We start from the raw sequence: 14,802 nt of genomic DNA, 5'->3' as shown, positions 1-14,802 counted from the left end.
CATGAGCTCCAGCTTACTGAAATTTGTAGTTTTCCAGCATTTTTTGGTCTGGCTACGTCCACTGCTAAATAGTTTTTGAAATATTAAAAGATTAGCGAACTTGACTTGTATTTTTCAGCTGATATTATAGTAAAGTTATCTGAAAGATGGGTGTCAGATGTTTGGACAGGAGGCGCAGTTTCAGTGCTTGCCCTAGCAATAGCAATAGCACTTACATTTATATACCGCTCTATAGCCGGAGCTCTCTAAGCGGTTTACAATGATTTAGCATATTGCCCCCAACATTCTGGGTACTCATTTTACCGACCTCGGAAGGATGGAAGGCTGAGTCAACCTTGAGCCCCTGGTCAGGATTGAACTTGTAACCTTCTGGTTACAGGGCGGCAGTTTTACCACTGCGCCACCAGGGGCTCAAGCACCTACACACCCTCTTGGCACTGCTACCCTCTGCATCTTGATGATGGTGCAAGGGTGGGTGGGTGGGTGCAGTGTCACAGTGAGGCAAATTGGGCACCTGGACTGCCCCCGCCGTGAGGCCCTCCGCCACTGCTGTGAGCTGCCTGCTGCCACCGCGAGCCTCCCCCCACTGCCATTGCCTCCATGAGGCCGAACCAGTGACCCTTGCACGGACAGTCATTCCAGCGGTCGCTCCCACTCCACCAGCAGATGGAAGGAGGAACCAGTGGAGCCCAGAGTACTACATACTCAAGTTCCTGCTCACAACAACCCTGTGAAGTAGGCTAGGCTGAGAGAGAAGTGACTGGCCCAGAGTCACCCAGCAAGTCTCATGGCTGAATGGAGATTTGAACTCGGGTCTCCCCGGTCCTAGTCCAGCACTTTAACCACTACACCATGCTGCAGGCAAGGGCAGCTGCAGGCAAGGGCAGGGACACTCCTGCTCTTGTCCAGTGACTTGCAGGGGACAGGAAGGAGCACAAAAATCCCCATTCAGCCATGATACCTGCTGGGTGACTCTGGGCCAGTCACTTCACTCTCAGCCTGACCTACTCCACAGAGTTGTTGTGAGGAGGAGCTTGAGTATGCAGTACACTGCTCTGGGCTCCTTGGAGGAAGAGTAGGATATTCTATATTATTAATTCTTCTAGACGGGCCATGCGCCTTGCAGGGTGGCTGGAAAGCAGTTTGACAGTTGGATGGGGGCGCTGTGAAGCGGCAGGGAACTCAGAGGCTGTCAGGCGAGCAGGCAACAGTCCCTGGCAGTGGCAGGGGGAAGCAAGGACTGCGAGACAGAGAAAGAAAGACGGAGGACAGAGAGCACGAGCACGAGGCTTGCGGGGGGGAGACTTGCGGGGGAGGTGAGTGGGGGTGGCGAGAGCGAGTGAGAGCGTTGTAGGAGTAGCGAGAGACTTGCGGGGGGTGAGCGGGGTGGCGAGAGTGAGTGAGGAGTGGCAAGAGACTTGCGGGGGCGAGCGGGGATGGCGAGAGCGAGCGAGAGCGTTGCGGGAGTGGCGAGAGACTTGCAGGGGGAGAGCGGGGGTGGCGAGAGTGAGTGAGAGCGTTGTGGGGGTGCAATGCCACATGCTCAGTGCAAGACCACACAGATGCTCTGTGCAGGGTCAGCTAGTAAAATGTAAAATGAATGAATAGTATGACATGTGTCTGTGCAACTATTCCCCTTAGGGGATAGGGCTGCTATAGGAAGAAGGATTTGAGCTCCCTGCCTGGCATCTCCAGGTCAGGTTGAGCGGGAATCCCTCCTGAGAGCCACTGCCAGTCTGTGTCGACAGGACTAAGACAGTACTAAGCTGCATTGACTAATGGTCTGACTCAGTGAAAGGCAGCTTCCTATGTTCATATTTTCCCTTGGGCTCATTTGCAAGGTGCCTGCCACTTTAAGGAAGCTCAGTGCTGTTTGCTGGACAGGCTTTCCCCAAACAAACTTCTGCTGTGCTTTGCAACCTACTCTGTTATCCAGGCTCTATGGTATCCCGGGGGAGGGAGCCTCAAGCAGTGTTCCGTGGCTCCACACGGGCACTGAGAAGGGGTAGGCAACCTCCCCTGCTTGCTGAACCTGGTTTTAGAGGAGGGGCTGGGGACTGGGTGACCATCTTTTGACAGAGCCCTGTTTGGGAGTTTGCCGAGGTTCCACACGGTAGTGCTAACCCCGCCTTCAGACCTCAAGCCCTGTTTTTGCTGGTCGTGAGAATAGCTTCTGTGTAAAATCTCAAATATGGATGCTGGCTGCCCAGGAGATGTTTAAAGCTATGTGACAGTGCAGATGAACAAAAAGGGTGATAGTATGGTGTCTGTTTTCCTCTTACCTTATTTTTAACCTGGGTAGCAAATGTGGGCTGGACCTGCTGGGTTAGGCCTCCCAGTTCCCCAGATGACCATGTATTTTTGGATTAACCACATCCTATTCAGGAATCTGTGGTCACAAGAACAAGCTCATTGTCTTTACTTTCTGAGCCTAGAGCTAGCTGGTTAATTTGCAAATCCAAAGTTGCTCTAACTAACTGAAGCACTGTTTTTAGCAAAAGAACAGTGATGACTTTCCTGCCTGAATCATCTCTTCTGTGCTGCTTGTTAATCAATTTGTATCTTTCTCTGAATTTATGTCCATAGTTCCTAAGCATGTGCAGACTTGTACGAAATTATGCAGTTGTACAAAATATTGAATATATAATCAGTTCTTATCTGCAAAACACATTCTAATTGATCTACCAAAAGAATAAATCTTTATAGTAATCTCATATGTAAAATCTCAAATATAAAACCATGTAGCATTAAATCCAAAAGTTTATCAAACATTAACCATATAAGAGACTAACATTACTAGCCATATAATATTTATCATTATACTGCTAATAAGAATACATATACATACATACATATATATATATATATATATATATATATATATATATATACTGCTTTTCCACAAAAGTTCCTAAAGTGGTTTTACACAGATACATACATACATACATACATACATACAGCTCCCTGTCCACAAAGGGCTCACAATCTAAAAAGGAAACATAGGATAGTCACCAAAAAACAGCCACTGGAGGGATGCTGTGCTGCTGATGGATAGGGCCAGTTGCTCTCCCCCTGCTAAATAAAGAGAATAATGGGTTTCTAGGTAAATCAGTTCACTAGCACAACTAACTCTCTTTCTAAAAGCCAAAGGGGAAAAGAGAAGAGAGAATAAAAAGTACAGAAAAGGAATAGAGTAAACCTAAAATGATTCACATTACTCAAAGTATCTTTTGCTTATATTTGTTGTGTACTCTAATACCTTTCTCTGAGCATTCTATCCCATATTAGCAAGAATATTTTTGTGTTTTCCCACAAATACAACTTCCTAAACTAAAAACTCTCCTTAAGAGCAAGCACCTGTACCTAATGTGCTGCTCTAAAATGATCTGATGATATATTTAAACTCAACAGAAAGAATATCAGGAGCATATCATTGATTTAAAAGGGAGGCAAGTCCAAATCTCTCATTTAACCCTTTAGGTGTTACAGTTGACACTCTATAGTCTATATATTCTTCCTGATTAGATTATCTTTGAAGATTGATTCTTTTGGTGCACATATATATTCCGGGAATTGTTTTCACAGCTGCCTCTGAGGAAGTGGACTTTTGCTTAAAACACATCAGGCAATGATTAAATACATTATTCATCAATATTTGTTCAACATATTTGGGCACACACCCCCTTTTGTGGGGGGGTCTTGACTTTTCCCTGCACTGCTCTCCAGTTGTCGTCTTCAATTTTCTAACCACTCCACTGCACTTCTCACTCATTGCTGTGCATGGGCAGGGGTGCAGCTGTGTAGACTCTGCAGTCCAAACATGCTTAAGACCGTTGGACATATTTAGAGTCAGAGGAAGACACAAATGGATTAACAAGCAGCACTAAAGAGATGACTCAGGCAGGCAAGAGACTACAGAATGACTCCTAATGACTGTTTTTGTTTTGCTAAAAACAGTGCTTCAGGTAGCTGGAGCAATGTTGGAATTATAAATTAACTCTAGACTCAGAAAATGTAGACAGTGAGATACTTTTCTTCTTTGCTCTTGACAAAATGTTATTTCATTCACAAACTTGGCACAACATTAAATAGAATCTATCCCCCACTTTTGAGGCCTCAAAAAGTCTCAATTGATTGGATATCAACCCCCCCCCCCTCAACCCAGTATGCTCTTCATGTGTTGGAGATCTGCTTTCTTTGTTACCGTGGCTCCAAAGATTCATGTACGGATATTCGAACTATTCTGTGTGGAGAAATTCAAGAGATGATAATTTGAGTATAGTTCTCTTTTCTCACTACCCCACCACCACCACCACCACCACTGAAGAATATTAGCGGGGGCGGGGGGCAGGGTTTGGAGAATATTCTTCTCCATGTCTAGGTTGGAGCCTGGCAGAATATGTAGCCTACTGACTTTTTAAATCCTATTGTATGGAACATGGTTGTACAGGATGGCCAAATAAACTGTTGGTTTGCAGCCTTAAAAGTATTGAACAATAGTAATGAATGAGGCTGTTCTCATGAGTAGCCAAGACTGGGCTAGGGCAGTGTCCAGCGAGGCCAGCTGTCCTTCCCTCTGAGGATGGAGTGGTAAGGGGGCCTGAGGAGGCAGGGACAGGTGGCAGCGGGGGAGAAGTGGAGAAAAGGCTGCCATGGGCAGGGACTCAGCTCCAGCGGAGGAGGAGCAGAGCCTTGAAAGGGCTGGAGGCAAGGTGCGTGAGGATAACATCAGCAGCACACCTCCCGGAGGGAAGGGGTCTGAGCAGGAGGAGGGAGAAGGGGGAGAGGCATTGGCAGCAGCTGTAAAGGGCAGACAATTACAGGGACTAAAGAGGGGCATTGGCCCCATAATTGGGGGCGAGCGATGCATAGCCTGTGAGGAGGCATATAAGGAGCTGGCCGGAGAGAAAAGGCTGGCTGGTAGTGAGTCAGGGCCCCCCAGAGAGGGGCAGGCACAAGGAGCAAGCGGTCTGGAATGGAGGAGGCACAGGATGACACTCGATCCCTTCCCTGTCCCTGCTCTGAGGCCAGGCCTGGTAAACCTAGCCAGGCTTAGTAAAGGGGACAGGGACATGTAGCCGGACAAGTAGCTATGCCCAAACTTGACTGCTTGTGGGAACCCATGAGAACTGACTGGCTCCTGGCAGCACCTTGGCAACAAACCCATCTAGCCCACCCGCCTCTTAAATGGGGTTTATAACCACATTCCATGACTGTGTAAAGCAATGGCTGCTTTTAGCCAGCCCTGTAACACTGACGGGCACCCACCCATCACTGCACAAGTGCACAGTGAATTGTGGGAGTCCACAATTCACTGTGCACTTGTGCAGTGCATTGTGGGATTTCTGTGGGCCAGGACACTGTATCACAGCCCCTCAAACCCCTGTGCTGCCTGGGGTAGCCAGTGACCATCTGAGCATGTGATCAGCGTGCTCAGCAATCATCTGTGGGGAAGGTAAGTTTAAGTGCCTTCCTCAATGCCCACATGTTGCCCCACCCACCCAGTCGTGAGAATGACCTCTCTATTTATAGAACTGTGTGGTCAGCTATACAGAGGACTCTATGTTGTATCTTCAGAGTTCATTGTTTGTTTAATATATTTAGAAAATGCTCAGAACTTGTGTCCCTGAACAGTTTACAATAAAACAGCACAATTCAAAACAAAATTAAAATGTTAAAACATTAAAATAATTTAAAGCTGAAAACAATATTAAAATCTGTAACTCTAATTAAAAGCCTAGCTGAACAAATGTGTCTTAACTTCCTTCTTAAAAGTTATCAGAGATGGGGAGGCTCTTATTTCAACAAGGAATGCATTCCAAAACATTAGGGCAGCAATGGAGAAGGCCTGCCCCTGAGTAGTCACCAGGTGAGCTGACGGCAACTGCAGGCGGACCTCCCCAGATGATCTCAATAGGTGACAGGGCTCACGACAAAGAAGGCATTCTCTGGGGCTAAGGGGTTTAGGGCTTTATAGGTTACTAGTAGACATGAAGCCCGTTGGTTAACGGGCGCTAGTGGAGCTCTGCGCTCCAGACGTTCACCGCCATTCCCTCTCCCGCCACCCCCCGGTGCCCGCGGCTCCGGCCGGGCCCGCCACCCACCGCGGCTCCGGCCTGGCCCACCGCTGCCCGGGCCCACCGCCGCATTGTTTTGTCGGCCGCCTCATTCGGCGGCCATCCTGGGCGGCCAGAAGCGGCCGCCCCGAAGAAGCCGGGTAAGCGGCGGCACGGCCAGGCCTCGGCCATGGCTCTGCCGCCTCCTCAGCCGCGCTGCCTCCTTGGGCCGCCGGGTGCTGGCGGTCCTGCCAAGATGGCCGCCGGGTGCTGGCGGTCCTGCCTCCCTGGCTCCTTCTGGCCATGCGCTTCGCGCATGCCCAGAAGAGGCCAGGAAGGCACGGACACACGCTTGGTGTCCGTCCACGGACGGACACCAAGCCTTTTATTAGATAGGATAACCAGCATTTTGTATTTTGCCCTGAAACATATTGTTAGCCAGTACAGTTCTTTAAGTATAGGTGCAATGTGGTCTCTTTGAGCTGACCCAGAGACCAACCTGGCTGCTGCATTTTGCACCAACTGCAGTTTCCAGACTATGTACAGAGGCAGCCCCACATAGAGCATACTGCAGTAATCCAGTCTGGAAGTTAACAACATATGCACTACTGTTCTGTGGTTATCTCAAGAAACAGACACAGCTGGCGTATCAACCAAAGCTGACAGAAAGCACCTCTGTGCACTGCCTCTACCTGAGACACTGGAGAGAGGCTTGGATCCAGAAGCCCGCCCAGATTGTGTACTTGTTCCTTTTGCGGGAGTGTAACCCCATCCAGGACAGGAAGATTGAAGCTGTTTCCTGAGTTCCAACCCCACAAAGTAAGTACCTCCATCTTATTTGGATTCAGTTTCCATTTGGTATCCCTCATCCAGCCTATCACTGCCTCCACACGGGCATTTAGGGAGGTTATGCCTTCTCCCGATGATGTTGACATGGAGAAATAAATGTGGGTGTCATCAGCATACTGATAGCACCCTGATGCACCAAATCGCCAGATGATCTCTTCCAGCTGTTTCATGTAGATGTTAAAAAGCACTGGAGACTGTATGGGCCCTTTTTGGGAGTCCATACTGGAGCTCTTGTTTTGAAAGAAACAGTCTCCTAGCGACACCATCTGGAATCTGCCCATGAGGTAGGAGCAGAACCACAGCAAAGCAGTGCCTCCCACTCTCGACACCTCAGATGCTCCAGAAGGATACCATGGACAATGGTATCAAAAGCTTCTGAGAATTCAAAAGGACCAACAGAGTCACACTCCTTTCTCAATTCCTAATATGAAATAATCCATCAGCCAACCAAAGCAGTCTCCGCCCCATAGCTTGCCCAAAAACCAGTTTAAAACTTAGATAAGCTGCTGCATCCAGAACCATCTGGAACTGAGAAGCCACCACTTTCTCAATCACCTGGAAGGATGGAGATGGGCCTATAAAATTGCCCATAACTATGAGAGTTAAACATATTCTGTTTATGGAAGAAGTTCAGTTGGTAGAAAAAGACTGGGAATTTTTTTGCTGGTCCTTCGTCCTGCAGTTCCCCACCCCCCAGCCAATCATCCCCTGCTAACTTGACAAAGAGGCACCTTTTAATGTGGTGATTCTCTTTATTTAGCAGGGGGAGGGTAACTGGTCCTACCCACCCCCAGCACAGTACCTCCAGTGACTGTTGCTGGTGTCTATCTTATGCAGATTATAGAAAACCACCCTCTCCCTTGCACAAGTAGAACTTGGGTAAATGGAAGAAGTTCTTAGAACACAATATAAAGTCAATTAATACTGGCTGACATCCTGACTAAATTATTCAGTAGTACTATTTAGGAGCTGCTCTAAAGGATTACTAAATTTCAATTTAGTATATTTAGTCAGGATGTCGGCCATTTTTTAAGAAACAGCATCATAAAATTGACAATAGAAGAGTCAGACAAAACAGATCACAGAGCAATTCCTATTGAAGGCCCATAAAAGAAGAAGAACAGTCCTCATTAATCTGCTGAAGGCCAAAAGGGAGGGTGACAGAAGGGTGTCTCGGCATTTGAAAGTCTGATCACCTAAGCCAAGAAAGCCCTGTCCTAGGTGACCATCAGCTGTGCTTCTGAAGCAAAAGAAAAATGGACCCAAGCCTCCCACTGCAGAACAAATGGGCAGACAGGATCATATAGATAGTCTCTAGGTACCTTGGACACAAGATATTCAGGACATAAAAATTGATAGCCAGCACTTTCAACTGGGCTTGAGAGCCACTGCAGATCATCCTGCAACAGAGTCATATCTTCTGAATATCTGATTCGTGTCAGTAGCCTAGCAGCATTTTTCTGCACTGGCTGCAGTTTCCAAACACAAGCCTGGAGATTTCTGGAGTATTGCAGAAGTCTAAATTGGATGCGACCAAGACCTTTTGGTCATGGCCAGAACTGTTCCATAATATGCCAGGAACTGCTAGTACAGTGTGCAGCTCGTCTCAGACAGTATTCCAGTTAGAGTTGCATTCTGGAGATTTGTCACAAGAGAGTCATGCCTCATTAAAGATGTATTAACATTCCTGCAGTGACCCTCATAATTATGATGTCTGGAAGACAGTTTGTGAGACATAGTTAATTACCATATATGCCTTTGGATATATTGAAGTGAGTAAATTTACTTGCAAGTAAGCAAGTTAGTAAGTTACCCCTGCTAACTGGGCAAAGAGGCACCTTTTACCGTGGTGATTCTCTTTATTTAGCAGGGGGAGAGTAACTGGCCCTCTCCACCCCCAGCACAGTACTTCCAGTGACTGTTGCTGGTGTGTGTCTTATGTTTCTTTTTAGAATGTGAGCCCTTTGGGGACAGGGAGCCATCTTATTTGTTATTTCTCTTTGTAAACCACCCTGAGCCATTTTTGGAAGGGCGGTATAGAAATCTTATTATTATTATTATTATTAGTAGTAGTAGTAGTAGTACTTCCACTTGCAATATATTACAACCTCATCTCACGCATACATCCTAGGAAATAAAATATGCCATCAAATCGATTTCAACTCCTGGTGTGCACAGAGCCCTGTGGTTTTATTTTGGTAGAATACAGGAGGGGTTTACCATTGCCTCCTCCTGTGCAGTGTGAGATGATGCCTTTCATTATCTTCCTATATCGCTGCTGCCTGATATAGTACCAGCGGGGATTCGAACAAGCAACCTTATGCTTGTTAGTTAAGCATTTTCCCCTGCGCCACTTAAGGTGACATTCTAGGAAGTAAGTCCTATTAAATCTAACTGGACTATCTATCTATCTATCTATCTATCACATTTGTACACCGCCCCAAACTTTCGTCTCTGGGAGATTAACAATAGCATAAAACAAGTTAAAATATATACAAAAACTTAAAACAATTTAACAATTTAAAAATCATCCACAAATTAAAACCTTAAAAATTTAAGGTTATCAGATATATGCCTTTGGGTATATCTAATGTTAACCTATCATGGGGGTCACATTCCAGGAAAGTTCAATGGACAGTGAATCCATAATATTAGAGTGCTTAACCTAGCCTAAAAAATGGGATGAGGGTCCGCACTTAGGCATCATGAGTGTGTGCCAGCCACTCATGCTGCCTCTCAGAGCCTCCCCACCTGCTAGCTGAGAAGTGGGGGAATGACCAGCTGATGGGTGGGGAGGTTTGAAGTGTAAATGTCTGCACTCCCTGCCTCCTAACTGGAGCACGGGGGGAGGCTTAGAAAGGTGGCAGGAGACTGAGAGGCACCTGGCCACTTGCACTGCCTCTTTAAGGATTCCTGCATACCAGCTGGGAAAATTGCCACACTCCTGCTGGAGAGCAGGGATGCTTAAAGAAGTGGTGAAAGAGGCACCTGGTAACTTGTGCTGTCTCTTTAAACCTCTTCTCACACCAGCTGGGAAACAGGGTGTGTGGCCATTTACATTTTAAACCTCCCCACCCATCAGCTGATGGGTGTCGAGGTTTAAAGTTTAAATGGCCACTCTTCTCACTTTTCAGCTGGCATGCAGGGAGGCTTAAAGAGGTGGTTGGAGTGGCTGGGGCAATTTTGTTATGGCCGGGGTAAAGCCACAAATAACTGAAGCTCTCCCCTGCCCACCACTGCAATAACTAAATTGGTATACAAGGAGATGGCCCACAAATAAGTGAAACCATGGGAAATGAACCTGAAAATATTGAGGGCCACTTTTAATATGTATAGAATTGCAAGCTTTGTTAGTGAAAAGCAGTCAGCCCAGCTTGCATTTCTAGAGGTGGACTGGAGTACCCAACTGTGAGTGAATGTATTAGCATATAGGAACCCCAGCGGATTATTTTAACCAGAACATTTGTTCCACATTGTTTCTCAGAAGATCTCTGCATATCACTCTACAAACACTTAAAGTGCAGCAGAAGAGCAATGGGATTAAAATCAGAGTGAAGAGAAAAGAACTAAACTTTCTTGAATAATGATGAATGCAACGGTGGGAAAGCATAGTACACCAACAAACAAGCAAAAATCCAGAGGTTGGCCCTCAGCTGAAGACAAAGAAATGAGCCCAGCACAAGCTGTTTATACCAGGACTTTGACAAGAATAAGAAGACAAGCGGCTGAAGTATCAGCAGGGGGTTTATCCTGACAACACGCTTTGCAAGCAGATGTGCAAACACTTTTCATTACTTGTATACGGTATGGTGCTTGGATTTGATATTTTATTTATGTTGTTCAGACCTCTATCTCGATTGGATTTGCTCTGTTCATTAGCTGGGCTTGCAGTAAGCTGAATGCAGGCTCACACCTTGAAAATATAGACGATCTAGTACAGTACTAACTAGAAATGTCGGTAGAAAGGGTCATGCTCTATGCCAGTACAACTGCAACATTTTGCAAAACATAATGAAGAAGATGAATATCCACAGCTTTGAATGTAACATATGGAAAGGCAACATACAAATAAGATGCCGTATTTGAATATCTTTGTGCTCATTTTGTGCACTGCTTCCATCTTCCAAATGTAAATTGCACTAGAGCAGTTGCAGAAATGCTGAAATTGTGCAACGGATTCGCTCAATTGCCCTGCCATTTTTTCCAATGGCCCTGAAATCGCACAACTCCCTTGCAAGTGTGCTCTTTCACAAATGCTGAAATCTTGCAAGGGCTCTTGCACAACTTGCATTTGGAAGATCTCACAGCAGTAACATCCGTAATATGCAAAACACCCATGGAACACTGTGAGATATGGTGGCCTCTAATTTGTACTAATTACTGAATAATTTAGTCAGGATGTCAGCCAATATTAATTGACTTTATAAGCTGTTGTGAGATTTTAAGAGTAACCCTCTAAACCAGTGTACAACCTTTAAAATATATATCATGAGAAAGACAATTATGTGGTAATCTGTTCACCTTGTTTTTGATCCAAAAAAGCTGCCCAGTCATTAGTTGACTGTGCTTATTTTTAAAATTTATTTCCCTCAGTGTGCTTAAAACAGCTAATAAAAAGGAATTACATTATTTATTTAATTAATATGTTTAATAATTAACTAATTAATTAATTGTGAAGTGCATGAGCACTTCAGACATTTTAACCACTTAACTTCCCCACTGTGGTAAAAATCTTTGGAAAATAAACATTCTGAGTTGGGTGGTGGTGGTGGTGGTTAATCAATTTAACAAACTGCAGGCATGCTTCCAGTGGCACAACACTAGTTTGGAATCGAAGCTCCAAACTTAGTGCTAATAGCAAGCTCAACAGCTTTGCACCAGCATAAAGTCCTTTTGCAAGTGGTGTTGCACTAGATGTCAGTAGCAGAGTTTTACTAAACATTATTTGCTCTTGAATTATAGGATTTGGAATTGCAAAAACTCATAGACTTTTAAATCCAGTCCCTTGATTCAAGCCAAACTACTGACATTAAAGCATCCTACATATCAAATCATGTCACTCCCAAACACAGTTTCCCATAAGGACAATGGAAGAACACAGTTAAGGATAAACAACTACCTGTAGAGCCAATACTGCTAAATAATTCAAGCAAGTGGACAAATTACATATTACACTGGAAATCACATTCACAGCACTGATGACCTGATAGGAGGAAGGTATCCTAGAAGATAAATAACATGATCTGGCAGATAGAAAGCACCATCAAAACCCATTCACCAATATCCTGGAAAAGATATTTGGGGGGCATAAGGCCATGTCATTCAACTTTTTTTCAAAATTTATTTTCCTGTCTCCTCTCAATTTGCAGAGAATAATGACAAGAGCAGAATAATTTCCTAGTCGTCATCATCATCATCGTGTGTTTACTTGGTCCTCACACCTTTTAAAAAAAGAAAAATACAGAAAAATTACAAAAAGAGACTAAAATTATATAGTCAATTTTCCAGATAATATTTCAGACATTAGATAAAACTCCTTATATACAAAAGGATATGCATTTAAATTACATATTAAGATTCCTAAGCATTGGGAAACAAAAATCCTCCACTATTTCATAAAACAATAAAATTCCAAAATAGAATGTATTATCCAAAAATAAAATTCAACTCTAAATCATTAAAACACTGTTAACCACTTGAGATCTTTTTCTGTTTTTTCTTTTTTTGCAGCAAGCTGTTTTTTCAGTTACTGCTTTGCCTGAACCAGAGAAGACAGGGGTGTCAAATGTACAGCCCACAGGCCTGGTATGTTCTGTGGAGCTCCATTTCCTGGCCCCTGAGAAGGAGCTAGGAAGCTGAGCATTGCCCTGAGAAAAGCCGTGACAACATTTCTTTCCCCCCACTGCATGCTGAAGTAGTGGCACTTCTCCCCACCTGCTGGGGTTGGTTAGTTCCTTCCTTCCTTCTGGCACCACCACCAGTTTTTCTCTCTCCCACTCTCTACAGTGGAAGCATTTATCTTTCCTCCTGCCACTGCTATGTTCCTCCCTGTGCATCCTTATGGCTCTTCAGCATGCACAGTGCTTGCCTAGAACAGAAGAGTCATGGCAAAGGCATGTCCCGACAGAGGAGGCTAGATAATCACCAAGTTAACCTGCAATTCTTTGGCAACTACAGCAGAGCCTTTGCTGAAAGCCTTACTCTCAATTCTTTTGACAGCAACAGACACACTGTTGTAACCACTGATGCTTCTGAATATAGTTTGGGTGCTGTCTTGACCCAGCAAAAAGGGGACAGTTGCTTTTGCTTCCAGAGTGCTTACTGCTTCAGAGAAGATGTATTCTGTCATTGAAAAATAAGCTCTAGCATGTTTCTGGGTGGTGAGGCACTTCAGGACTTACTTCTAGGGCAGAAAATTCACTTTATGGTCATATCATAAACCCCTAACTGCTTTATTTACTACCCAGGGATCAAGTCAAGTCACCCCAAGAATAGCCAAATGGATAGCCAGACTAATGGACTTTGATTTCCAGGTGGAATATCTTTTAGGTCTTTGGAATACAGCTGTAGAATGTTTATCTCAACTTCCACTTCCAGGCCAAGAAGGGATCCCAAAAGATGAGGATGAAGGATTTGTAATTGTGCAAATAGCTCATGGAGTGATCATGTATTCTGAATGAAAAGTGGTCCTCAGTGCTGATTAAGTGCTTTTTTGAACTTAAGCCTTACATAACTAATGGTTGGCCATGCAAAAATAAGGTAGTTGAACATCATCAAAAATACATGCACAATAGCAAGTGAGATGTATCTTCTCAATAAACTGGTACTGAGTACTGATTGGTGGTACCAACCTCCTACAAGCAAAAGTGATCAGAATTGTCCACAAAAGTCACATGGGATTGAGTTTGACTAAAAGGCAAATCAGAGGAAGTTTCTGGTGGCCAACTATGGACAAGCACATTGAAAATGTAATCAGGCAACGTATAGTTTGTGCTATATGTCACAATTCACAGAAGACTTTTACCACCCCCTTGACTCCAGTAGAGTATCCCAGTGGTCCCTGGGAAAAACTTGCTCCGGATATAAGGGGGCATTTTGATAACCAACCCACTAAACAAAGATTTTTTTATAGTGATGGTGGTTTACTATTCCAGGTGGCCAGAAGTTTCATTTGCTAACAACATTACTACAAAAAAGCAGAGGCACTCTAACTCAGTCCAGTCCTCCAAGGTCTTGGGGGGGCTCCAAATGGTTGGGGGCTTCCGGCAGCCACCCCATGCCCCGCCAAACCTTTGCTTTTTTAATTTTAAAATTCTTACCACAGCTGAGGGATGGCTGTGGGGCAGGGGCAGAACAGTCCTTCTCCCTTCTCCCCTCTCCCCCTTCCCTGGTGGTGGTGGGGACCGGAACGACTCTGGGCCCATCTGTTCAGGCCAGCATTTTTTTACCAACTGTGAGTCATGCCTGCCCAGTTGAGATCGTTGCAAGCCCGTGACGTAGTTTATTGTCTCATAGTTTATTGTCAGAGCCTCACGCACATAGTACTTTGAAAACTGCACTATCAGCCTGTATAATCTGATCTTTGTTCATTACAGCAATACTGCATCATCACCAAACAATAATAAATGGATTTTCTTTCCAGCCAGTTTCAGAAGGTGGTATTCTGGGAAATAAAGATTGGTGGTCAAATTGTTTATATACAGGTTGAACAAATGGTATGCCAACACACATCCCTGCCATACCACTCTTGTCATCGAGACTCTATTGTAAAGATGTGCACAAAACCGGTTTTGCTGGTTCAGTTCAAATTTCAGCTTGATTCAGACTGACCCGACCCAGTTCGGTTTGGGTTCCAATTGGACCTGACCAAACCTAGTCCGGTTTGACTGCCAGACCA

At 44.9% G+C, this 14,802-nt stretch overlaps 1 long non-coding RNA gene across 1 annotated transcript; it reads left to right on the top strand.

The window, feature by feature from the left end:
- Nucleotides 1-2,007: 2,007 nt before the first annotated feature.
- LOC128352406 (uncharacterized) lies at nucleotides 2,008-12,419 on the top strand. The gene is made up of 3 exons (XR_008320385.1): nucleotides 2,008-2,113; nucleotides 6,686-6,875; nucleotides 10,390-12,419. It is a non-coding gene; the product is annotated as an uncharacterized LOC128352406 (long non-coding RNA).
- Nucleotides 12,420-14,802: the final 2,383 nt, after the last annotated feature.

Source organism: Hemicordylus capensis, chromosome 3 (assembly GCF_027244095.1).
Source record: "Hemicordylus capensis ecotype Gifberg chromosome 3, rHemCap1.1.pri, whole genome shotgun sequence".
NCBI lineage: Eukaryota > Metazoa > Chordata > Lepidosauria > Squamata > Cordylidae > Hemicordylus > Hemicordylus capensis.
The sequence above is the reverse complement of the archived record's forward strand: the minus strand, read 5'-3'. Positions and strand labels throughout refer to the sequence as shown.